This window comes from Perognathus longimembris, chromosome 11 (assembly GCF_023159225.1).
Source record: "Perognathus longimembris pacificus isolate PPM17 chromosome 11, ASM2315922v1, whole genome shotgun sequence".
Classification (NCBI taxonomy): domain Eukaryota; kingdom Metazoa; phylum Chordata; class Mammalia; order Rodentia; family Heteromyidae; genus Perognathus; species Perognathus longimembris.
This window is the reverse complement of record NC_063171.1, coordinates 9299979-9327621: the sequence shown is the minus strand read 5'-3', so window position 1 is coordinate 9327621 and position 27643 is coordinate 9299979. Positions and strand designations below refer to the sequence as shown.

Here is a 27643-nt window from a genome sequence, read left to right as displayed (position 1 = left end):
GTGCAGAGACAGAGAGTTGATAGAACCTGCCAAGTTCCTTTTCCATGTGCTTTGGGTATTGAGGAAGCTGATTTGCATTAGAAACCTTTGTATTTAATAAACACACATAGCTGGGTACTGATGGCCCATGCCTATAATCCCAGATATTCAGAAGGTTGACATCTGAGGATCACAGTTAGAAGCCATCCTGAGCAGCAATGTCTGTGAGACTCTTATCTCCAATTAATTGTAAGAAAAAGGAGGTGGACAGTTTGATAATAATATATATATTTTTTAAAAAAAGAAAAAGGAGGTGGAGGAGAAGAGAGGAGGAGGAAGGAGCAGGAAGGAGGAGGAGAAGGAGAAGAGAGGAGAGGGAAAGGAAAAGGAAACAGCAGCTACATTTGGGAGACAAATGGTAAAACAAAAATGTGGAGAGACAGTGCAAAGGCCCCATAAAAAAGTGGGGAGACCAGGCAGCACCCTGAATTCAAGCTCCAAAATGTGCACAGAAAAGGAGGGGGAGGAGGCCACCATGACCTAGCACGATTTGGAAGAGAAAACAAATACAAACAATGAGCTTTTGCACTGAGTTCATTCAAGATTTTATTAAACTCTCACTTGGGTTATTAGGCTTTGCTTGCTTTTAGTTTCCCTGACCTCGGTTATTCAAAACAAAAGGAGTCTCCTCTCTCTCTCTGTCTCTCTCTCTCTCTCTCTCTCTCTGTCTCTCTCTCTCTGTCTCGTGTGTGTGTGTGTGTGTGTGTGTGTGTGTGTGAAGGTTCCACTTATCACAGGCTTTCTGCATTCCTCACATTTCAAACCCATTTACCAAAGGAGGAAGAGGATCTGAAAGGAACCAGTGGTTTTGCGGGTTCAAGGGATTGAGTATTTCTCTACATAAACAAGAAACGTTTGGATTGGAAGTCTGCTAAAAGAAATGTTAGCGCTGACCACAAGGTTGTAAATCCACAGACTGGAAGGAGGCAAAGAGAAACACTGCAAGCGACTGAAGTGTGTGTGGCTGCAATGTTTGTGGGTTAGATGAGAAACCAGTGCTGAGTGAAAGGGAGAAGGGGGGTGGTGGCTGGTGTGATTTGTTTGGTATTCAGAGCCAATAGAAATCCCAGACTGTGATAATATCCCCACGCAGAGCCAAGAGGAGCCAGAGCTGTCTCCTGGCTCCTTTCACATCTGCAGGCACAGCAGCCTGAGCCTGGGCTGGTGGTGGTGGCCGGCTTGCCAGCTCCCGGTGTACTTCCCCTCCTCCTGCAACCCCCTGCGGACCTGCTGAAGCTGCAGACAGGAGAGAGCAAACTTAGATCCCCCGCTGTGGACTGTGCTGAGAAAGCAGAAAAAGAGGGGCACAGAGAGAAAGGACCCCAGGACAGAGGAGGAGGAAGAGGAGAGGAAGAAGAGGAGGCTCCATCACATCGTTTGCAGGTATGCAGCTTGTCACCACTAACCTGATACAGGCAGGATTTCTGATTTCTACTTTCACATGGCACTTAGAAGGAAGTGGACTTTGTTCTGAGACTGATCAGCAAAAAACCCTGTGCGAGTGTCTTGCCCCACCATCCTAGAGAATTAACCACTGGTGCACTGTTTTCAGGACACAGGTTCAATCACCTATTGGATTGTGTGTAGGTGTAAAGCAAAGACCTTAAACTTGATCTCAAGATCTCTTTGTTTTCATTAACCACAGGACTTGAATGCTGTCTGCAGCCTGTACATAGACTCACTCCTGGTGAACTCCCTTATAATGATGACCTGTAGCTAGTCAAATGGATTCTATTGTTTAGATAGCAGTCTTTGACCATTTCAACACCTACCTATCAGGGTGATATTCTCCTTTCAGGAACAGGCAGCATAGTGGACTTGGGCAGGGTTTTTATTTTGAAAGGTTCATGAGAAGGCGTACTAACACTGCGAGTGCAATGTCACTATATTATTATGCTATGGGATAGATATTTTAAAATATGATCATCTGTAACTCTGTGCATGTGTGTTATTTTACTTTGTCTTATGAGTTGAAAATGCATTGTGTTTTGCACCTTCAGATAAGCTTTCGTATGCTACCATGTTAAAAAGTTACAGATTAAGGGTGGGACGCTGAGGCAGGAGGATTGCGAGTTCCAGGCTAATCTTAGGTAGTCAGACTTTTTTTTAAGGAGAATTATTTAGCATTTATGTTATTGTAAGGAAATACCCATTTTTAGTTTGGTTTAAATTGAATCTAAAATTTGTAGATTCTTCCTGTTTCATTACACTTTTAAATTTTGAGGTGCAAGGATTTTTAAGCTATTTATTTTTCTGTGATTTTACTAGGTTTGATTCGGAACCTTGAATATGATCATATAACAATTCTCCAGTTGACCTCCTTTTACTATTTATGATTAAATTAACATTGTTTAGGTATTTCAAGTCAACCAACAGGAACAGAATAAAATGTTTAAAAGACTTGCTTTGCTTCAGACAATACTCATGTACTAGTTGGTATTCAACTGCTGTGAAATATTATTGAAGCTTTTTTTGTGTGTATGTGTCCATCCTGGGTCTTGAACTTGGGGCCTGGGCACTGTCCTTGAGTTACTGTGCTCCAGACTAGCACTCAACCACTTGAGCCACAGCTCCACTTCTGGCTTTTTGGTGGGTAATTGGATGTAAGAGTGTTGAGTTTGTCTATCCAGGCTGGCTTTGAACTGTGATCTTCAGATATGAGCCTCTGCAGTATCAAGGATCATAGACATGATCTGCTGGCACGGAGAATATTAAAACACCTTTTCTTTTATTTTTCTTTCTTTTCTTTTTGTAGTGAAGACTATGCACAAATAAAGATTGTAGATCAAACAGAATACAGATTAGCAGGTGCAAGGCAAAATCAAGTGTGGTTCCTTAATTCTGAACGGTACTCTTAATAACTTTCCTGTAGATCATATTCAAACCATTCATCCATGATTCAGAGTCAACTCATTACTCAATGGTATATGATTTTTCAGAACAGTTCTTATCCTAAGACATGTGCCTGACCAAGTGACGTAAGATTTTTACAGAAGATATTCACTTTGCACATTTTCAAGCAGAATTTATGCTGATCTGAGGTGTGTTTGTGTGTGTGGGGTGTGTGTGTGTGTGTCTGTGTGTGTGCTGGTACTTGGGTTTGAACTCAGGGCCGGAAGCTCTTTTAGGGTTTTCTTTCCCCTCAAGGATGGTGCTCTACCACTTGAGCCAAAGCTCCACTTCCACTTCTTTTGGTGGTTAATTGGAGACAAATCTAAGAGATTTGGGCTAGCTTTGAACAATGACTCTGGGACCTCAACCTTCTGAGTAGCTAGAATTATATATGTGAGCCATACCGGTTCCTAGCTGAATATTGTTTTAAATCAAATCATTAAGTTCTTTCATAATTTAGGGAAATATGTGGGATCCTGAAAATTTTGGGATGGTAAAATCTTTACATTTTTGGACCATGAACTAATGTGAACAATTAAACAGGGTATTTAAAAATGTGTCAAAGATAGGTGTCTCATTAGCACAGTAGGTAGGACATCAGTCTCATGAAAATGTGTCAAAGAATAGATATGGCAGGTGAATATGAATATTATATCTGGGAGAAGACATTTTAGTGTCTTAGATGATTTTTCTCCTTTTATATTGCAAAGGAAATAAATGATAAAGCATTAATTAGTCAAATAAATACAAGATATTTGAGTCAGTAAATCTGAATAGTAGTTTCAAATTATTTATAAGCATGTTTTAATTCCTAAAACTATAAAATCAGAAGTAAATTGTGACTGGTTTCTCTCTTATTAAACTGTGAAGCAATGTTAGATATGTTGGTATTGACTATGCAAGTATTAGTCTGAATATATACTTTATTTAAGCTGAGACATTGATGACTTTGGAAAGACAGTTCTAAAATATATACAGTGATTATTCATTGTTTTGTGCTATTTTTCTTTGCAAGAGGTAAACAAATGCTCATTCTTTACAAATCTTAGTATAGCCAGTCAGATCTCTAAACCTTCAGGGTATAAGTTGGGTAAAGTTTAAACAAAGTACATGCCTTTAAATCTCTTCAAAGTAAATATTCTTTCATTAGACTTCTTCACGGCCTTGAGTTCTTGCAGATATGTAAAGGACTGGCCTTCCTACGTCAAGACACTTTACAGATTAAGCCAGCTTCTTTTGCACACCACTGTTGTCACATGATTATGCCAGATTACAGGCAGCATCTGATGATTAGACTTCTTTAGGTCTTTAGAGGATGAGGAATGAATTATTTAAGTCAGGGAAAATGTGCCTGGTTTGAGGTTTAAGATCCACAAAAGATTAACATGTAAGACAAATTGCTAAAAGGGAGGATGAATAGACACACAGTTCCATTTAGTTATTTGATTAACTGTTTCTCTTCCTTACTAGGTAGTTCCCTTGTCTTTGAAGCCGATATGTTGATCTGATATTTAGAATTATATTTGACTAAATGTCAGGCTAAAATATAGTGTTTAGACCGTTCACTGAAACCCTAATCCACAACTTCAGTATATTTCCCATTTTACTATTACTGTTAGGGAAGATATCTCTGAATGGCAAGCATATTGATAGGATCCCTCTCATGGTGGAATACTGCTTTGTAGAGGAAGGAGTTCTAGTGCCATGTGAAGCTAAGAATGTAGAGAGGGATAAGGTTGAACAGCAGATCTGAAGCAACAGACACAAAATGAAGCCATCCTTAACTATACATCCAAGAGTCACAGGAAAAAGTGAATTTATGTCTTCTAATTAGCTTTAATTAGCATATACTTTATATTTTTGATGACCATGAACATTTTCAACTAAGTCATCAATGTTCACAGGGACTTCACTCACAGTTGTAGGATTAAAGTGAATGTATGTGATGGGCTGACATTGTTGTGCAAGTGGGCCAGTAGGGGGCAGCATGCAGCTCTGAGAAAGTGAGAGCTTCTCTTGTTCAGGAGAAGGATCCAGTCAAATGGCTAAGCAATGTCTCTATGTTGTGACGTACCCTCCCTTTTCCAGAAAGCAAAGTCAGTCTTAAGGCATATGTCATCCAGAAAGACTCATTTCCAGTTTTGCCTCCAGAATGGCTAGTCTCTGGTTAAATAAGGAAAGTAATAACCTTAATAGTGATTTTAATTTAATTTTTGACTAGCTTTACTCTTTGTTCAAGCAGTATTTATCTTTTCTCTGCCAGGAGATGGATAAGAGAAAGGGAAACAATACAGAAAAGGGAGGATAAGAAAGGACGAGGCTTCCTGGGTTAGCTCTCCAGGAGAAATGCTTATGTACTAGTTTATCAATATGTGTACCCTTTATTAAAAGCATGTCACAAATGTAAACTGAAGAGAGTGCAGGATCTATTTTGTACATTGACAATAGTACCTACAGGACAATCAAGAGTATCTTCAGGATCCTAACAAGCTAGCTTTCAAAACAAAGTAGGGCTGTAATAGCTTCTCTGATTGGTGTGCTGAACAAGCACAGTCATGAGTCCACCTATTAGAAGCTCAGAGATGATTAACCTAGTCCATCTGAAATCTAGTCTAACTCAAGGTTAATAGGCTATTTCCTTGCACACCTTTAGAGGTGTGACGTATTCTAGACGCAAATTGTAAGTTTTCCCAGAAGAGAAAATTTATCACTTCAGCAGGGGAATCCTGTGTTTGATAGTAAAAACTTTCTTGCACCCATTTCCTGACAAAAAACACAAAGTGATTAAAAATCAGTTCTAGGTTCAAGATATTAGCTTCAGATGCAACCTTGTCTCTGTTGTCTTTGGTTCAATTGCCACATATTTTACCACTGAAGGTGAGGGGCATATGGAAAGGTTCACAGAGGGGTCTTTGAAACCATGGCTGAGATCCTAGATCAATGATATTTGGGGAGAAAATAACAGACATTATACTCTGAGAGACAAGAAGGCAAATGGGTATTAGGCTGGGGATGGATATATTGGGGAGAGGAAAGCCAAGATTTTTTTTTTAAAAGCATGTGTGTTTGATGCTTCTGGGAAGTGGCTGCCAGGAGGACCAGTCCGACTGCCCATCCACGACTCAGGGGTGTGCTTGCATGAGTGAGGCCCTGAGTGTGTGGATACTGTCTTTTGTGGGGCCACTGCATGATACTGGAAGTGTAGTGCCCTTGAATCAAAGCAAAGGATATGTTTCACAAGATTCTTTGTGTCTGGAAGGAAAGGGAAGTCACTGTGCCTCCCCTAGGACAGCCAGATTAGCTTGGGCTGCACTTCCATCTGTGGATAAGAACTGTGCCCCAGAACTGGGAAAACTTAGGTGGAGGACAGAGAGTCACCTAGCATCACCATGGGAGCAGACAATGCTGTAATAGTACACTATTAACAAAGAGAAGAAACAAGTCCCCCAAAGTGGGGATCACATTTGAGAAATCTCCACTGATGTTTTTCACTTTCTGTAGTAGCATTTCTCAATTTATAATCAGAGAAATTCCAACTTCTCTCCCCCTTTTCAGATTACATTCTCTTAAACAATGTCTTAGGCTGAAATGAAAAGGGATATTGCTTGAAAGAAATTCAGTTGAATAAAGCGTCTAGTATTCAGGAAAATAACAAAATAATCACAAGGAGCCATACCCATGAGCTTGTGTGATCCATTCTTGGATAATGAATGCAAGGGACTTTGTTACAGAAGTCTTAGGGAAAAGTCCTCTTCTAAGGGAATTTTTGAAGGACAGGAGGCCTAGAAAACAATTATTCTCAGACATGACTTGGATGACATGGATTAGTGGCAGTTCCAAGATAACATGTTACTCTTCTACAATTTATTTAAACAGTGAAGGAGAAAAAAAAAAAGGAACATGCTGAGCAGAGTAATACTGGACTAGCTTGCATAAAATATTAAACTGACTTTGTCCATTACAAACATGGTCTGCATTAAAAATATTATTCATCAAGGCTGGTAAAAAATCAATCTATAAGTTGTAACTACTTTCAACATCCCATGTGTATCTGTAGTTTCTACTATTGATGATGTTCGTGTATCACCTTCTTGTGATTGTATCTACACTATCTCTGTAATCTTATCTGAGTGTATGGGAAACAGTGTGTACTGGTATTAGAATTAGGAAATTCAAAGGGAATACCAAAATTGAGAGACAAAGGGTAAAATACGAGAAACAACAACAAAAGCAATACTTGCAAAACTGTTTGGTGTAAGTGAACTGAACACCTCAGGGGGGGACAGGGGGAGGGGGGAGGGGGTTATGAGGGACAAGGTAACAAACAGTACAATAAATGTATCCAATGCCTAACGTATGAAACTGTAACCTCTCTGTACATCAGTTTTATAATAAAAACTTAAAAAAATCAATCTATAATCTATAGGGAAGACTAGTTGTCTCTGACTGTTTTCATACAATTCTAAAAGTGCTAATTAATGCACCAGATCTTTTGGTTACAGAAATAGTGTTTGGGTCATAGTTACTAAGTATAATTACAAATAGTTAATAACCATAATATAATAAATATAATGTTGAATAAGCACAAATATAATAAGACATAGTAAGCATAATCAGCAATTCTAAAATGAGATTTCTCCAATGAATGCCTTTGCTAGGAAACTTATTTGCAAGCGATCTTTTATTTTCCCTTATTAAACATTTTTTTAAATTAAGATTTTTCAAACATTTATTAAATGTATTCCATGTGCCAGATTACAGAAGACAATTTACTCATATGATCTAATTTGCTCTTCACCACTACCTTGCATGTTTTTTTCCCATTTCTTTATTGTTAAAGTGATGTACAGAGGAGTTAGAATTTTATATATAAGTCAGTGTGTACATTTTTTATCCAACTTGTTACCTCCTCCCTTGTTTTTTCTCCCACCTTCCCCCTCCCCTTCCCTCCTCCCCTCCACTACCCTTCTCCCCATGAGTTGTACAGTTGGTTTATACCATATAGCTTTGTAAGTATTGCTGTTGCATTGGTTTATCTTTTTATCCTTTAACTCTCAATTTTGGTATTCCCTTTCCCTTTCTTAGTTCCAATACACATATATACAATACCCAGAGCACCAAAATCAGTTACAGTGATATCAGGGCTAAAACCACGGGGGAAAAAAGCAAAAGAAAAAGGGCATAATTTCATTTGGCATGTTGAAAATAACAATAACAATGATAAACCACTTGTTTCCATAACTTGGAGTTCATTTTGCTTAGAATTTTGTTATAACACTGAGTAGCTACAAATACAACCATGCACTCATTCATAAAAGAATACACTCAAAACTTATCTAGGTGTCCTTTCTCTTGTGGAATAAATAAAGATATATATGTATATATGATTGGTTTAATATTAACTGATTTTGATTTGTAGCCAATGGAATATATTTAATGAAATATATACATATTCAAGTTGATGGACTATAAATATATGAAACCAAAAACACCCTCAAGCTTACTACTTGAAAGAAAATAGGTCTGTGTCAATTTGGACTCCTGTGATAATGGCATACTTCATAGGGAGAGGAAAACTTAGGAAGTGTGTGCGTGTGTGTGTGTGTGTGTATGTGTGTGCACATGCCCACATGCATGTATTATGGCTTTATCTCAAGGCCTGGGCACTCTCCCTTAGCTTTCTACATGAAGCTGGCATTCTACCACTTCTGTCACAGTTCCACTTGGGACTTGTTTGAGGTTAATTTTAGATAAGAATCACATGGACTTTTCTACCTGGGCTGGCTTGAAACAATGATCCTCAAATCTCAGGCTCCTGTGTATCTAGGATTACAGGTATGAGCCACAACACCTGGTAGTCTTACAAAATTTTTTGAGTGATACTGAAATGTGAAACTTCGTATTTACGTATTTATGTCTTCACCCTAATAAAGAATATGGAAAACACATTTAAAAGCCAGGCAAGGCTTTCACACTTGTAATCCTAGAATCTGGGAAGCAGACACAGGAATATCAGGGGTTTGAGACCAAACTGGGACTACATAGCAAGGCTCTGTCTCAAAACAAAGCAAAAAAAAAAAAAAAAAAAACTCAGTAAACAGGAACATACATTTAGTGTTTTCCTTCTCTGAATACAAACATTACAGTCTTTAGAGGTAACAGTCTATCAATGTGCCTTTGTTTCAAAGAATCAAATGGTTGGGGGGCTTTGTTAACTTAGAAGAGATAATTGTATGATCACGAGAAAATGTGTTTTTTGTAGAAACTCAGAGAAGTTGAGTTTGTACCTGTATCTGGAAAGCCTAATCTCTCCTATGTTTACTCCTTATGATGAGAGATTTGTATCATTGGGTTTCATCTCAGCCCTTAATATCAGTTCCAGGTCCTCTACCGTGTGAAATGTCTGACTCAAGGATGCTCAACATGTTATAAGCATTCGTCCAATCTTTACAAAAATTCCAATTAATACCCTCACTATCTTAATTTTACAGAAGTAAATGCTGAAGTTCAGGGCTTTCAAAATGTCCCTTAGTGGGGCTGGGGATATGGCCTAGTGGCAAGAGTGCTTGCCTCCTATACATGAGGCCCTGGGTTCGATTCCTCAGCACCACATATACAGAAAATGGCCAGAAGTGGCGCTGTGGCTCAAGTGGCAGAGTGCTAGCCTTGAGCAAAAAGGAAGCCAGGGACAGTGCTCAGGCCCTGAGTCCAAGCCCCAGGACTGGCCAAAAAAAAAAACCACACACAAAAAAACAACAACAAAATGTCCCTTAGTCAAGCAAATTGCAGAACTGAGTTTCAGATTCACCTTCTCCATCTGGCCTGTTCTATGTTGTGTTTTTATTCATTTATGCATTCACAGGTATTCAGAAGATGCTCCATGCAAACCACTGTGCAAGCTTTGAGGGTGTGATTAGTAAAGAAGACAGGGTCTCTTAAACAACTCAATACTAGTAGGAAAGAAGTAGAACCAACAATTATACTGGTGTTTGAGGATTTTAATAATCTATGTTACTCTGAACTACACTATTATTTTGCCTTAATTTTGACAATTTAACTCTGCCAATTGTAACAGTAGCTAAAATATTTTCTTCACCTCGTTTCAGATCCTTTCTCCGCCTCTGCTTTTGAGTGATTTTATTCTTCCTCTTACAATTATTTTTTGCCTTATGTTTACATCTTTCATTACTTTTTAGTGTTTGCTAAAACAGGTGTGCTAGTACTGGACTCATAGCCTCAGGCTTTTGTGCTTTTTTGTCTTTAATAGTTATCAATGGTGGTGGTGGCCTGGGGGGTTTGCTGAACTGCAGTGATTCTCCTGCCTGTACCTCCCGCTTAGATGGAATGATAGGCACATGCTACCACACCTGCCCTTTATCTATTGAGATGGGAGGAGGAGTCTCAGTAAGGCTAAGCCCAAGCTGGCCTCAAACCTTGATCCTCGTGAGAAGCTAAGATGATAGGTGTAAGCCATAGAGCCAGACCTAGAAGCTGTTTCTTACTCATCTTTTTATTCCGAACTGGTGCATGATGAACTATACTGGATCTGCATCTTCTGGGATCAGGTAACACCCAATTTAGAGCTAGGAATGGAACTGTTGTTTATCTGTGGAAAGACAGTCTCCAAATGCTTGAAACTCACACATCTAGCAGTAATGAAATAAATGACCCCTTCATCTATTCTGGAAAGGGTCCCCCCCTCTTTTTTTAAATTACCTGTCTCTTGTGTTCTGACTTTTTAACTGTTTAAAAAGATCATTTCAGTGATGAAGTACAATAACTATTGAAAACCAGTGAACTCCTTTTACAAAAGGATCTTATGACTTAGGCTTTTTGTCAGGTTTATTCGAAAGGAACCCGCCACAGGCTTCAGGCAGAACAGAGTTTACTGTGGGGAGAGCCACTGGAGGCCCGTGGCGGTGGAAGGCAGAGAAGGGAAGGAAGTGAAGGGGAAAAAAGGAGTGACTTCTGGCTGGGTTGGGGTCAATGTAGGGAGAGGGCAGGGATGAAGCCTGGCCAAGGAGGATGGGGACTTGACCTCAGGGTCTGGGAACCTCCCACAGTCTGAAAGGGGCGCCAAGGGGGGAGGCGGGTGGTCCAGAATGTGACCTCAGAGAAGGGGAGGTAACTGCCCCCAGATGCTCTAGTTACCTGGGTTACCAATGCTGGGGGACCAGGGGGTGGGGGAGGGCACATGTGCACCCAAGAAGAACAATGGGGAAGGGGCCACTTTTCCAGGGCACACCTAACACTTTTAAAAAGTAAATCAATTATTTTTATAGGATATTTTTTCACATGAAGGAAAACATTATTAGAGGATGCTAAGGTGTCTCTGTAAACTTATCCTTTATCTTACAGTAGTCTCCGTGCTGGACAGAACAATCTGGAACACATATCTACCTCTCTGGTCTCTTTTAGTTTGAAAAACAAACAAAAAAAAAAAGTGCTCATAAAGGAAAAAGTGATAAGACTACAGAAAATTCTGGAGAAAAGTGTCACTGTTTTTAATGGGAATCTTAATTTAGGAGAAAGAGGACGGTTAAGCACGTATTTACTGTGTGTGATTTTTTTAAAGGGCAGATTTTTTTTTCCATTTTTCTTTCAGACAGCGATTTACTATGTAGCCTTTACTGAGCTCCAACTGCAAAGTTTTTTGCCAGTCCCAGGGTTTGGGACTCATGGCCTGAGCACTGTCCCTGGGTTCTTGCTCAAGGCTAGCACTCTACCTCTTGAGCCACAGCGCCTCTCCTGGCTTTATCTGTTTATGTGGTGCTGAGGAATCGAACCCAGGGCTTCATGCATGCTAGGCAAACACTCTACCACTGAGTCACATTCCCAGCCCCTAGCCTCATTCTTTAGAATACTAGGATTACAATCTTGTTGCATCTCACCTAGTTCAGAGAACAGAATTAAAACAAAAACAAAAACAAAACAACAACAACAAAAACCCCACCTATCTTTATTTTCGTCTTTCTTTGGGGGAATCTATGAACTTGAGTGGACAAAACTGCATCTTGAATTTTACTATACTGGAAAGTCATATTCCCTCAAGATGGCTAGGTCAAACCAGAGTGGTTTGTCACCAATAGAAATAAAAACTATTTTTATATCATATTGCAGTTGATACAGATGTTTCACAATGTCACCTATATTTTCCACTACTTCAAAATAATGGTACTTATCTTATTTGCATCTACAACCTATTACTGACTGCTTTATATAAGCTATATGTTTCTATATATGTGTGTGAATGTGTAATTTACTTATAGTATTGTATACTTCATAAATTTAAAAACACTTGAAATGGAATGTTTAGTCTTTATCAAACCTACAAGGGTATTGGGCAACAAACTGTAAGAATGTAACTCAGAAAGTTTGTAAGTGAGAAAGTTTGGCTGATTAGATGCCAACACATGGTCCCCATGTGAGCAAATGAATATTGTGCTGGAGGACAGGATAAACCCAATCCAGTCAGAAACATCACTGATGGAGTTATTCCTTAATGTTATCACCATGATATGCTCAAGACCAAGAGAGCAGTCATTCATTTATTTTTTTCTGCTTGAATTTCTATTGGTTTGAGCCAAATATACTATGTAAAAAATAGAAGAATGTCTAAGGGCATACTTCCTGCCCAAAATGGTCATATTTGCTATTTTGTGTGTGCATTTATTTATTTATTTTGTTCCTGGTCCTGGGCTTGAACTCAGGGCCTGAATACTATACCTGAGATTTTTTTTCCTCCTGAAGTTCTTAAACTTTTTAAAGTTTTCTTTTTTAAAAAAAACTTTCTTTGGTTATACCAAGGAGTTACCATTTAACAAAATAGTTTATGAATACAATATATCTTGATCAATGTCTTGGCTTTTCAACATTGTTGCCATCCCTCTGCTATACACTCCTTCCCTTACAGTTCTCAATTTGCAGTCAAGAATCTAATGTATATCTCTTGAGTTTTGCCTTCAAGGATAGCTCTCTAATACATGAGCCACAGCTCCATTTCTGCTTTTTTGGGGGCGGAGGGGTGGTTATTGAAGAAGAGTCTCACAGATTTTCTTGTCCAAGCTAGATTCAAACCATGATCCTTAGATCTCAGCTTCCTGAGTAGTTAGGATTATAGGAGTGAGCCACTGGTGTCCAGTTAAAAAAATTAATAAATCTGTTTAGATTATATACATTATTAATAAATTGTGTTAATTCCATAGTTGCAAATATTGTACATTACAAAACTTCAATCACCTCCACTATATTTTCATAGTTGCCTCTATTCTCCCCTTGTTTACAAAGTGTTTGATATGGCATGTATATTAGATAAGTATATATGTAGTTATATGGATGTGTTGTGTATATTTATGCATGTATACATACATACATATAACCATTTTAAGTCTACATAGCACAAATAAGCAAAAATATTTGATACTTGGGTCTTTTATAGCTTGGCTCAAAGGTCTTATTTTTAATGGTTGTTCTTAAATAACAATGTTTTTTGGTGAGATAAGATAGGTGACAACAGGTGTAGTAGATAATCAAGGGGCTGGTGTGCTGAAGAGTCATCCTGTCTCATCTGCTCCATATTGCACCCCTAGTTCTCTTATAACGTTCTTCTCTTCTGTGCTGTTGTGTACATGGTTATATCTTTGATGTGTTACATGATGTTTAATATTTAGTGAATAAATGAAAAAGTATATCATTTATTGAAGGTCACCATTGTTATAGAACTGGTGCCTTTCTTAAACAATAGTAATTTCAGAAAGAAAAATATGAGATGGTGTACCTCTTGACTTTACTGTTATGGTTTGCATCTGGAATGCCCCAAAGGACATAAATGACTTGATTGTTACCTGATGACATTCATTGATGGGAAGGAGGTGGCGCTTCCACAGAGAAAGTATGTTAGTAGGAGTTTGCCTTAGAAGAATATTTGCTCATGGCTTGTTCCTTGATCTTCTGCTACCTGGCCACCATGGGGAGAGCACCTGCCATGGTGCTCTACTCTATGGCTTATAAACAATAGAGCCAGCTGCAGATAGCGCTCATGCATATAATCCTATTAGGAGGCTGAGATCTAAGAATCATGGTTCAAAACCATTCAGGGAAGAAAAGTCCATGAGACTCTTATCTGTAACTAGAAGTGGCTCTGTGGCACCAAGTGGTAGAGCACTAGCATTGAGTGAAAGAATTCAGGGATAGTGCCCAGGCTGTGAGTTCAAGTCCCATGACTGACAAATTTTTAAAAAAAAATGAAGAAGCAATGGAGTCAGATCATCATGGACTGAGATCTCAGAAATTTTGAAAACAATTAACTTTTATTCCTTTAAGTCGTTTTCTCAGTTCTTGTGTCACAGTGTTGAGAAGATGGCTAACATCCTAGCTTGAAGGACCGACCATCTTGGAATGGGATGAAGGAGAAAATTAATCCTGAAATAATGTTAAATTCTGAACCACAAAGTACCCGAGTCCAAACTTCAGAAAAGAATATTGTTAGTAGTAAAATAAATGGTCTCTTCTTGTTCTGCTCAATGGAAGCACTGATAGAAAGTCCCTTTCCTCATGGCTGAGGCCTTGGCAGGTACTCAGCATTTATAAAGAGATAAAGTGCTTCACTTGGCACATGAGATGAGGGTGCACAGAGGTCTCTGCAAGCATCTCTTTCATTCCCTCACAGTCAGGGAATTGTTTTTTGATGGTTTAATTCTTACGCTAGAAGGGAGACTAGAGAGGAGTAGGGAGAGAACTTACTGAGCATTGTACTATGTGCTCCAGACATTTTCATAAGTAATATTTTATGAAATTTTTTAGGGTAGTTGTACAAAGGAATTATCAATTAACAAAGCAGTTTATGAATGCAGTATATCTTTTTTTCAAATTTTTATTATCAAACTGATGTACAGAGAGATTACAGTTTCATACATTAGGCATTGGATACATTACTTGTACTTTTACTCGTCCCTCATACCCCCCTCCTCCTACCCCTTTTCCCTTTCCCCCCATGAGGTGTTCCATTCACTTAGACCAAACAGTTTTGCAAGTATTGCTTTTGTAGTTGTTTTACTTTTTTTTTTTTTTTACCCTGAGTCTCTCAATTTTGGTCTTGATCATTGTCACCTCTTTCAACCTCCTCACCCATTGTTCCCTCACTCTTCTTAATGTTGTAGGATATACATTGTTTGAATTCTTGACTGCATTTTCCCTGTCTTCTCTTCTTCATTTGTCTATCCTTTTCCCATTGATCCCACTCCACTCCTTTTGAGTACTTGCTCCCTGGTGTTTTATTTTTGCTGACATTTGATTTTGGCTTCTTAAGAAACTATACTATTTGAGATCTACCTTGAATCTACCATATTTAACATCCTTTTCAGTTAAATACAATTGTCTGCATTTTGCTCACTAAGGTCTGGTAAATTTCTTTGATCACACATTCATTAAGTGGCTGAGAAATAATCCTGATTGAGTGTTTAAAAACTCCAAATAGAGTATCCAATGCCTAACGTATGAAACTGTAACCTCTGTGTACATCAGTTTGATAATAAAAATTTGGAAAAAAAATCTCCAAATAGGGCTGGATGCAGAAGTACATAATTATAATTCCAGCTGCTTTAGAGGCAGGTGCAGGAGGATCAAGATCTGAAGCCAGCCATAGGATAGCACAAGACAATGTCTGAAATATAAAGTGAAAAGGATTCCAAAGCACTGTTTTTTCCTTAATCACATTTATTTTGTCTCTTCATATTAACTCATGTTTGATACTGGAAATTCAGTCCAAGTCCAGCCAGTTGTCTTGGGTATGTGGTCAAATCCACAAAAGAACGCATGGCTAGTTTGGAGGAAATTTTTGAAGTGAGAGAAATTTGACTCTTCATTACCATTCTTTTTATTATTTTAATTTTATTGTAAAGGTGATACACAGAAGGATTACAGTTACATAAGTAAATTAATGAGTACATTTCTTTATGAGCAATGTTACCCACTCACTGATTTTTTCCTGCTTTCCTTTCCTTACCTGATTATTAGCATTTGACAGTGTTTTCTTTTACATTCCCTACTTATAGCATGCATTTATATGTTATATACCTTTTAATTTTGACAGCTTCTGAGATACTAGAGAGCAACTTATTCAGTTTCATTTCACAGATAGAAACGTAAAAGCCCCCAAAGTTGTGTGAGTTGGAAGACTGAAAATTTGTTATAGAGCTGGCACTAGAACCTAGGTTTCTCAATTCCTTCCTATTCCACTTTCTGCTATACCAGCCTCCCTCACAAGTTTCCACCTTCAGGCTGAGCCAAAATCAACAGTACACGATGTTTTGCAGGGGAGATTTCACAAAAGTCCAAGGTGCAATCTGTATGCCAAAATCAGGGAGAAATCATTCTTCTTGGGGGCAATAGAAAAATTCCATATGGATTTTGCTGTATTTTGTAATTTGGATTTTTCTTACTGTTCACTGCAATACCAAATCATCCCAGGGACTGGATTCCGGGAAGCTGCAATCTACTGGAATCAACCCAAACACATCTAGAAAACCAGCCATGCAGTTTGGCTCACCTAAATAGTTTGATGCCTCTTCTTTTCTTCTATTTGGAGCAGAATTTGTATGGAGTTAGGATGGATTATCTCTATGAAACACGTGCTCAAGTTTACCCCATCCCAAACTAGTATTTTCTCTAGTTCAAATGACCCATTTAGACTGGTTTATTTGATCATGCTTAGAATTTCTTTAACCAGCAAATGCAACCTCTGGACATGATTCAAGACAGAAAGAAATTTGTGTCAGAGTCCAACAAGAACTTTTTCTCTCAATAAAGGGGAAGGAAAAAAGTGTCATAGAAAGGCAAGAGAAACATCCTGCTCTTAGCCAGACTTGTTGGTATAATGTTCCTTTTGTCCACTTTATCACCCTTTTATTTCTGGATGCACACATATACATTACCATAGATTCACCTGCAAAAGGTTTCTCAAGAGAAAAGACATATCTCCCAACTGATCTCTATTGGGTAAATGAGTTATTGTATGTATATACATGGCATAAGTGGTTGATTGAATGGATGCGTGCACCCATGGGTTGATGGGTGGATTGATGAATGCATAGATGTGTGTATGGATAATTGAGTGGGTGGAAGAATGGACAGACACGTTTATATGCATGGAATAATTGGTGTATTATTAGATGGGGGGAGTCCAGCAATCTTTTCCCATGGTACCCCCCAAAAACTACAAAAGTCAATAGTAAGACAGGGCTTACTATGGAGAATTAGTATCTTTGAAGGCATTGACACCTGAAGGGAAAGAAGTAGGGGTAGAGGAAATATCAATCAGAGTGTGTCCATGGCAGGAGAGCTATCTTCCAGGACTACTTTATTTTTGCTGTCTTTTGTACTCCTGTTAAATCTATGTGCCTCTGACTTTCAGTAATTGAGCCAAAGATGATAAATCAGTGAAACCCTTATCCCAAGTTCTTTTTATCCAAATTTGGGACAAAACTTCTTAACTGTATTCTTGGAGTTGAATGAGACAAGATTACAGATGACTGATGTCTGGGCTGGCACCATATGGATTTATACAAAGGAATAAAGTAATCCTTAGTTATAAAAATACCTTTGGTCTTCACAAGGGTGATATGCCCCCACATGTTTTATGTCAGGTGGTTTTACTATAAATGATTACTCGTAGAAAATTTTCCTTCCGTGGTGATTGTACATTTTCCTGGATTATCAGTGTATCATACACAACCCCACAACTTAAAATGCAAAATATCAAAGGCAAAGAGGCCACTGAAGTCCGTATACTCTCTCCACAACAAGAGCTTGCCTATCAAAAGTCCCTTTTGTGACAAGAAAGTGTACTTCCATTATTACCAACCTACATTATAAAAATTGACATGCATTCCCAATTCTTTCATTTGATCTTCTTCTTGTTTCTCTATGGCAGTAAGGTTCAGATTGTCTCCATATGATCCAGCGCTGTCCAAATGAGGCTCATAGTGGTTTATTCAATATGAAACTGCAGTGGTATTGAACTGATTTTCTGTTCCAAATGACAACCAGAACTATCAAATAAACCCAAAAATGTTTATTAGGGTGGCTTCTGAATATATAGAGTCTGTCTCTTAGCACATATTGAGTAATCTCACTTAAAGAGATGGAAAAGATTTGCTCCATCTGTGTAACCTTACAGTATTTGCCATAGAGTAGTTTCCTGAAAAACAATGGGGGCTACCTGAAAAAAAAGAATGAAAAAGAAAAACATAAAATATTTAGATTTATACGAGAGGATTTGGGTTAAAATATAACAAAGTAGTGGATGATGCCAACACATTGGCTTAGAATATCAGTTCTGTCTGGGCAGCGTTCAAAAAAACCATTGCTTGAGATTCAATAGTGTGCCAGGCACTGAAATATCAAAGATCTGACCCTGCCTACTAGAAGCTCCCAGATGACTAAGAGAAATGAACAAGTAAACAACTACAGCATTCTTTATCGTGAGCAACCTTTGAGTGAAGTGGGACTGAAAGAAAACACTTGGAATCAAGATGCACATGCGGTGCTAGTTATCCTCTGCAATCAAGAACTCCCACACTTCATTTACTCAACCATTTAGTTTAGTGGTTTTTGTGAACATCCAGCACTTTTATGTTATACAGTTGCTTCCTAGTTCCTTGAAGTATAAATGCACACAGTCGGTGACAACTAAGTGACCCTGCCATCTTGCCTGCCTGTTGCTCAGTAGGTGTTTTGGGCAAGCTATAGTCCTCAAGACCTGGTGCCTGTGTTTTTCTCTGCAACAAGGGCAGCAGTATCATTCCTGGCTTTTTCCTGAAGGACTGTAACAATAATCATTAAAAACAAAGGTTATTGGGATTCAAACAAGTCACATCCAGGTGTAGTTCTTTAGGCAATACAATCAGCAGAAGGGAAAGTGCCACGTAGAGCAGTAATAGTCTTGGTTTCTGATCTCATGTCTGGCAGTGGTAGAACTTGAGCTCAAGAGAAAGAAAGGCAAAGCAGGCTCATAGTTTCCAGCCTTTATTTACTTGTTCTCTAGCCAGAATGCAAGATGGAGAAAATGACTACAGAAAGGTCACAGTTTTTTTTCTCTCTTTGTTTTAGTCTCTCCCTCATGTATCCACAAGTAGATATCCAAATGTTTGATTTTCTATCAGAGCGCAAATTTGAATACATGTACGTGACTAGTGGCAACTAAGATGAAATCCTATTTCATAACAAGGCCTTACAGCTGTCCTGGACAGCCTGAGAACAGGTTAAAACAGATCAGTCACTTTGTGATATTAGATAAATGACCTTTGGGAAGTAGCAATTGAGACACTAAAGGTTAAATGGTCCCTCTCTGGTTTAACATTCATTTAACTCCTGATACAAATATAATGGATTTCTCCAACACCAGCTGACCTATCGTTTAAGATAAATGCAATATGAAGTGATTGGTTAGATTCAGGGTTCTACATTATGTTTAACTAAAATGATATCCTTCCAAAATGAATTCAGGACAGTATCTCATGCCATTCCAACAATGAGAACACCATATTTGTCAGTCATGAAGCCCCTCTGACAGTAGAACAATCTAATAATAACTGTTATCATAGCAGCCCTAACTTAGTGCTATTTTACCAAAAACTGAGGTAAATCTTTTAAGTGTAGTTAAGTTTTACTACCATCAAGTGATTATTCTGTCCTCCCAAAGACAGAAGATGAAGTGATTGACTTTGGGCATTCGAAGTGAGATTCTTTGTCTGTCCTCCACCAAAGCTCTTATTCTTGATTTCCTTGTTGCAGTATGTGCTGGGCATGGTATAAGGTGTTTTATCATCCCAATTTTGTTCTCATGCAAGCCTAGGAGTCAGGTATTGTGATTATTTCCTACATATAAATGAAAGGCCAAAGCCACATTGCCAGAATTCAAACCCACTTTGCCTGATCTCAAATTCTTGCTGTCTTTGCACTCCAGATATGTCCCAGGTTTTGACCTCATCCCTTGGTTGCCTTGCCAGTGGGCTTCAGTGCTTGAAATAACCATTACAAACTTTACAATCTTCATGCTATAATTTGGAATTTAACTTAACAAGTAAAATATGACTTAAGATTTTTGGAGATTGATCCAGAAGGCTCTGGGTTGCCAACATCTGCAGGAGGAGGGGTACAAGTGGGCAAAAGGAACATGGTAGGGGAGAATCACAGATCTGACGAGGCTGGGAGGCAAAGTCACTGAAAATGATTTTTCCAAGTCTTTCCATTTCCTTATGAATGAGTCAATGTCATTCATTCTGATAGAAGCACAGAATTCCATTGTGTATATGTACCACATTTACTTGATCCATTCATCTACTGAGGGGCATCTGGGTTGGTTCTATATTTTAGCTATAGTAAATTGTGCTATGATGAACATACTCTGTTACACCCTCCCTCATTTTCTCCTGCTCACCCCTTCCCATCTCCCTTCCCTTCAAGTTGTAAAATTCATTACCAATGCAGTGTTTAGTGAGTATCATTGTTGCATTAGTTTATCTTTTGTCCTGCTGTTTTTGTGATTCCCTTCTCTTCCATAGATCAGATAAACATTTATACAAGCAAAGGGTGTAGAAAACAAAAACAGAAAAAAATACAAATAATTGCATACAGAACATAATACGAATCTTTTGTTTCCAATTCTTTGAGTTTGTTTTGATAAGTTTCATTTTATATGGTCCTATGCACTTAGTATTTGGAATATTGTGATCACCTGCTAAGTATATCATAGAAATACTGCCTTATTCATAAGGAAATGGAAAGACCTAGTAAAAATTATATTAAGCAAAGAAAGCAAGCCCCAAAGAAATATAGGTTGCATGGTTTTCCTCATTTGTAATAACTAGAATATGTGTGTGATACTTTTTGTCTGATATCTTGTTTTGGATGTGCTACTGCACTCTTGAATTCAGTAATCTTTAAGAATCTTCTAGAATCTTGAATTCTTGAATCTAAGATTATCCTACCATTCATTGTCAATGGACAGAAGAGTTTCTTAATTCATTTCTTCTGTCCTCTTAGACTCATATCTGATAGTCATTCTTAGTTAATTTTCAGGAAAAGGAAGTAAACAATGAGTGAATTGTCCTTTCCTTCTTTTATCAGCTGTGTTAAGCATTTCTCCTATAATCAGGATGTCAGATCCAGGCAGTAGACATCCACTGCTCCCCATATTTCCTGCTGAGTGGGGTGTGGGAACTGAGGCTGAGGAGGCCAATTTCTAGGAATCAATCTGATGAGACTCCTCTCAAAAGTAGAGTGAAAGAAGGAGCTATTAATAATCATATGAGGACAGCAGGTGGAGACTGGGCCATTGCAGGGCAAACAAGGACACAAAAAGAGTGAACTCTTGCCACCAAGGCAGTGTCAGACCTTTCACATAATATAGCTATGTGCAGGTTGCATATGTCCTTTAACAGGTACTGAGAAAACTACATCTGTTAATTTACAAGCACTGAGGACACTGTCTGTCAGGGCTATTTGAGACTGATAAAGACTCCCCACTAAAGCTCAGAGACAAATGAGAAAAGACAAATGTGTAATGTACATTAGTAATAGTAACAACACTAACTGACTCCCATTGAGAGCTTTTCAGGGAACACACTGTGTTGGTTGATGTATACGCATCTATTTATCCTCACCTCATCTACTAAACTAGGTAATATGATGATGCTGGATTTTCAAATCAGGACACTGATACCCTGAGGCAAACTCCCCCAGGGTGTCCCCATGGGTAACCGGTGGAAACAGAGTCTGATTTGCAGTGTATGGGATTTCAAAGCCTGAGTTCATAACACCATGTTTCACTGCTTCCCTGTTGAGGGTACTTGGATATAACTCTGATGAGAAGATAGGATCGCAATAGCTATGGACCACTTGGATCCTGTCTCTGTTGTTGACAGTAGAAAGCTCCTTACTTTTTCCATCCTTTCACAGGGAGAACAAGAGGAAAGAAAATGTCTCTAAAGAGGCAGCAGTATAGATAGGCCTTAAAGAATGCCCAGAATTTCATTAGGGAGCAGAGAGATGGAGTAGAGACATCATAAACAGTGCCAGTTTTCGCAGCTTTGTTCAGGAAAATGGAGCCAAATTCTTCCTTCACAATACAAAAGATTGAGAACATCAAAGGCAGCAGGTACTGCCTTCCTCTGTACCAGACAGCAGGAGAGGACACAATGTTGAGATAACTAAATTAACATACTCACAGTTGTGCTGTTGATAGGAAATGGTTTACATCATATTTCAGAATGTTTCTAGACTCTCCATGTGAAGCAAGAAGATGTTAGCAAATCCTACTGACCAGTGCCCTCAATCAATGGAATTCCATCTATGAGAATGTTGAAGGTAGTTAAATAGCATTATTTTAACTCCCAATTTTAAATGCCTAATTATTATTATGCAAACATTTCTATAAGGTATATATTTCCCCCAAATATCCCCAAGGCTGTTATTATAATGGTGTCTCATTTTGTTCACTGGCACAATAAAATAGTGAAAAAACAATTCTGTCCTTTGAACTAGGCATACAAATGAATCATGTCTCATGGTTCTGATTAAATATCCTTCTTGAAATCATGGTTGTGATGATTAGTCATATTTCATTCATATTCCAGGTGAGAAATTTTTTTTTTTTTTTGGCCAGTCCTGGGGCTTGGACTCAGGGCCTGAGCACTGTCTCTGGCTTCTTCTTGCTCAAGGCTAGCACTCTGCCACTTGAGCCACAGCGCCACTTCTGGCCATTTTCTGTATATGTGGTGCTGGGGAATCGAACCTAGGGCCTCATATATACGAGACAAGCACTCTTGCGACTAGGCCATATCCCCAGCCCCGAGAATTAATTTTTAAGCTACCTCAAGCAAGGCATGTTTGTGCATACCTTAATCACAGCACTTGGAAAGCAGAGGCCAGAGGACTGCAAGGTTGAGGCTAGCGAGAACTACAAAGCAAGACCCTATCTTTTTTTATTTACCTTTATTTTTATTTTTTTTCTCATATTTATTGTCCAAGTGATATACAGAGAGGTTACAGTTTCATACTTAGGCATTGGACACATTTCTTGTACTGTTTGTTACTCCCTCCCTCATTCCCCCTCCCTCCACCTCCTTTTCCTCTCCCCCCATGAGTTGTTGAGTTGGTTTACACCAAACAGTTTTGCAAGAATTGCTTTTGTAGTCGTTTAGTGTACTATCTTTAAAAAAAAAAGGAAAAAATCATCTCAAATTAATCCTACCTAACTTTATATATTTTCAGATTACCTGTAGAAATTATTTTCTCCCAATTCCAAGAAAGAATATCTCAGTTGTAGCCTTTTCAAATTCTTCCAGTTATAGCACTGACTGGATGATGATCCCATTATTGATTTTCATATCCTTGGAACAAGACTGAAATGCTTTATTGGCAATTGTAGAACAATGGCTGAAAACATGAGCATATGAAATTATCCTATAGTAAGAATGAAGGTCATTTCGTTATCCAAAAACATCACCAAATAGCGTCAAACTATTTACAGGAATTCGGAAATCCAGATTGGATTCTGGCCTCCTAGTTTAGCTGGCAAAATTGTTTCCAAAGCTACTGGATGACCTCCAAAACTTCCTTCCATTTCAAAACAACTCCCTCACTTTTCAGCAAATAGTGGCTTTGGATTAGTCTAAAGCAACCCAATCTATAGCCATCTGCAAAAGAGCAGTCAATTTCCAGATTATTTAGAAAATTACCAAGTCTAGCACCTAGTTGAAATAATGGTCAGAAAATGTTGGAGGTAAGATATGTAGCAAAGAAGAAACCAAGAGATAATTCCACTGATAAACACTATACCAAATGGCATGAGCAAGTTAGGGATACCAAGGGTATAAGGTTCTCTACATCCATGGGCCAGAAGGTTCCAGAGTCCTTGGTCTTAATGTCTGTCCTCAGATGCAGAATAAAGTATTTCAGTGTATTTCTAAACAATTTAACATCTTTTCAGTTTTCCAGCAAATTAATTTTACTTCATTCAGTCTTTTCAGAACTTATGGAGCTCTTGCATGATTACTCTGCTAAACTAGGAAGATCACAAAGGATAGTAATAATGTGACCCATGGTTTTATAAAGTCCTTTACAGAGACAGCGGGTAAAAAATAAACACACAGATAATAAACAATTGTGTTATTTTCTCTGCAGAAAATAGCATGCGTGTTACTTTAGGCTGAAGAACTGGCCATTAAGATGTCAATAGCCTGGCATGTTGGTATGTGTTTTTTATTCTAACACTTGTGATACAGGAGCAGGAGTGATACAAGTTTGAGCACAGTATTGGCTACATAGTGAGTTTTAGTATGGTCTGAGATGCATCGATATCTTGTTTCAAAAATTTCAAAGCAAAGTGACTGAGTATAAGATAACACCGATTATCTAAAACAAGGAAGGTATCCTTAGGTAAATATTCTTCAAATGAAAATCTAAGTATGATCCTTTCCAAATCAAAAAATACTAAAATACAAAAGAAACTCCCAGGCATTGAGATGAAAATCCTTCTCCATCTAAATGTATGCACAGTTCTTCCATCTTCAGCCCTGTGCCCTGGGTGCCAGTCTGTGTTCATGTTGCTCCTTTCTCCTCTTCCCCCACCCCATATCCACCTGTTGAAATCCTACCCATTCTTCTAGATGCAGCTTAAAGCCCACCTGTTCCAGCTAACTTTCCCTTCTCCCTCTGACAGAACTTATCTTTCCTTCCTCTCTCCTCCCAAAGACTTTGCACCTTTTTTTAAAATGCCTTGAACCATGCTTATATATGCACATTGCTCTGCCCCATGAGCACAGTCTACTAAAGGTCAGCTGGTACACAATTGCAGCCTCAGGTTCCAAAGATAGAGAGAGATTCTGGGAAAGTTCCATAAAAGTCCACAGGTAGAGAGTAGGCTCAAGGAAGGAACATAGGTCTAAAATAAGCAACTGTGATCCACTGCCCCAAAAATTAAGACTTGTTTTGACTCTTTAAAGAAAATCAGGTTCCACATTTTACAGTACATATTTATAATTACGTGTGTTATTATTAGTTATTGATAATAGTTTATAACTAATTTATAAATTAAATAATTTATAAGGTGGTATATATAGTAACAAATGGGGTTTGGCACTATATGTGATTTCAGGCAAGAAATGTATCACTTTCAGGGAAAGAAAAGGTAATTTACTGTACATTATAAAGTTCAAGCTTTTTCAAATAAATTCAGTCAGTATCTATATCCCTGATGCAACCTAACTCAACTTTACTTTTGATACATTCATTGTTATCTCATACAAGTAAATGTTCTTTTCAGAAAATACAGGTTTAGATACTGGCTTAATTTCTAGTTAGCTGCATGGACTTGATAAACCCTAACCTAAAAATTTTTAAACTTTTCAGTCAAAAACTTAAAAGGGCTTACCCTCCACAGATCCCCTATAACTTGTGAAACCCTGTAGAGTCAAACACCCTGTTAGTTTGAGATGTTTCTGAGAACTGCATTGCTAGTGATTCTTTCACTGTTGAGTCTCAGAGTGCATGTACACAAACCCAAGTGGCACAAGTCAGTCACATGACATGGTTTCAAGACACCAGGTAAATATGAAGTATCAAAATAATGTCAGTGTACTGTTTTATAGTCATCTTTATTTTTAAAGTAAGTAGAAGTGACTATTATAATGACAGAAGGTATAGCATAGTGAATGCATAACACATGAATACAATAATTTATTAACATTTTCAAGCACTTTGTAGGTACATGTATATATGTTACATTTTATATGGAATAGGCTTATTATATACAGCACCTCACCACCAATGTACTGTGCTACCAGAACAACAGCTATGCCATCACAAGAAATAGAATGTTTTAAATAGAATGTTTTAATCTAATGAGACAACAATTATATCTACCTATCTATCCATCCATCCATCCATCCATCCATCTACCTACCTTACTACCTACCTACCTACCTACCTACTTGCCTATCTCTCTATCTACCTCATTCACGGAAACATTGTTATCTACCCAGGACTGTGCTGTACAATTTGTTGAGTAGGTGAACTTTCACAGTACTTCTGTGAGAGCAAACAAAGCCCACACCTTGAGAATTTCTGCTTCAGAAATACTATGAAGAGGTAGCAAAGCCTGAGTGCTCCCAGAGCAGACACTGAACTAAGAATTCAAGTGTGCACAGCAAGTGGAAACTACAAGAGACTAGGGGAAAGGAAGAAGTGATTAGGACATGCAAGTAGTCAACATAAGGTGTATTAGAAGCCAGTGACCACAGTGGACAAATAGTTCTTTACTCAGTAAAACAGCAGTGGAAAACCGTGCAAAATATACACCTCACAGTCATCTCTGCCTGGTGGTAGAAAAGCTGAGTATTGATACTCCCCATCTGTCAGTCAACTAATAACAAGTATTCTAGGAAAAACAGCCACTCCAGGTTATTCTGACTCCTGGTAAGTTCATGAACACTTCGAGAATATTTTGGAATGTGACAATATTTATGCGATGATGTAGTCATAAGAAAATGGAGGGAGGGGGGTATGAGGGACAAGGTAACAAACAGTACAAGAAATGTATCCTATGCCTATCGTATGAAACTGTAACCTCTCTGTACATCAGTTTGATAATAAAAATTTGAAAAAAAATATTAAAAGGTTGTCCTTTTCAAAAAAAAAAAGAATGGTAGGTTCCAGATGGTAGTCAAATTCAGGCTTCCAGTTAAGAGAAATGTGCTAACCTGTGAGGCAGGAATGCAAGCAAGTGCTGATGACATGAAGGGACTATGGCAACAACCTACATGTAGGTCAAAGATTGATTCTACTACTGTAGTTGAATAGGTTCCTTCACAAGGAAAAAAGCCTAAGCATTCTATAGTCTGTCTGGACTTATAAGAATGACATTCAGGATAATTTTGTACCTGAGCTTGTAAATCCATAAATTATAAGATATCTACATAATCTGTGGTAACTCATCTGAGATGAAAAGTGTACTCATATGCAAAAACATATGACAGTGAAACTCCAAGGTGCAAAACTTTTGAGTAAAAAGCAGGTGCATATGACTATGCATGAAAACCCAGAAGGAAATAGTTATGCATAGCTTAATTTTAGCAAGAATTATTTTGGGGTGATAGGTTTCTCAGTGATTTTGTTTTTCTGATGATCTGGATTTTCTAACTTCTCTTAAATTGATCTGTAAGTATATGGAAGACTTAGCTTCAGAATAAGCATAAACAACCAAGACAGGATGGTACATTCAGTCAAATTATATTATTAAAGAGAAAAATCAGTTCGATGCAGAAATGTCTATAGTCTCCACCATATATATTTTCAAGAGTTCTCCACTGATTGCTTCAGTGCCTGATATATATTCCTTTATTCTCCACATTGTCTCAATATCTCATTGCTCCAATTTAATTCACTTAAAGTAGAGCTTCTTTATTGGAGCCATTTTAAGTAGTTTAAGTAAAGACGTGAGATCAACACCTTTGGACTTTATTGTTTCTGTTAGAATTATCATATTTCTTTCAAGGAAGCAACAGAGGTATAGGAGTAAAATCTGAGTGATCTCAATTCTGTAATCTGTATAATCACCACAGGGCACAAGGAGTGTGGTTTCTTGCTTTCTTCTGGGGTTCATCAATCTATCCTGTTCTTTCTTCCACAGCCATCTTCCTTATTCTCCTATGTG

The 27643-nt window shown here is 38.1% G+C and overlaps 1 protein-coding gene across 1 annotated transcript in view; it reads left to right on the top strand.

Annotated features, from left to right (window-relative positions):
- Window positions 1-1174: 1174 nt before the first annotated feature.
- The window catches only part of Grem2 (gremlin 2, DAN family BMP antagonist), a 113739-nt gene continuing 87270 nt past the window's right edge, over window positions 1175-27643 (top strand). Inside the window, exon 1 of the mRNA XM_048357638.1 lies at window positions 1175-1422. The gene's annotated coding sequence lies outside the window, so the exon portion shown is untranslated. The remainder of the gene's footprint in view (window positions 1423-27643) is intronic.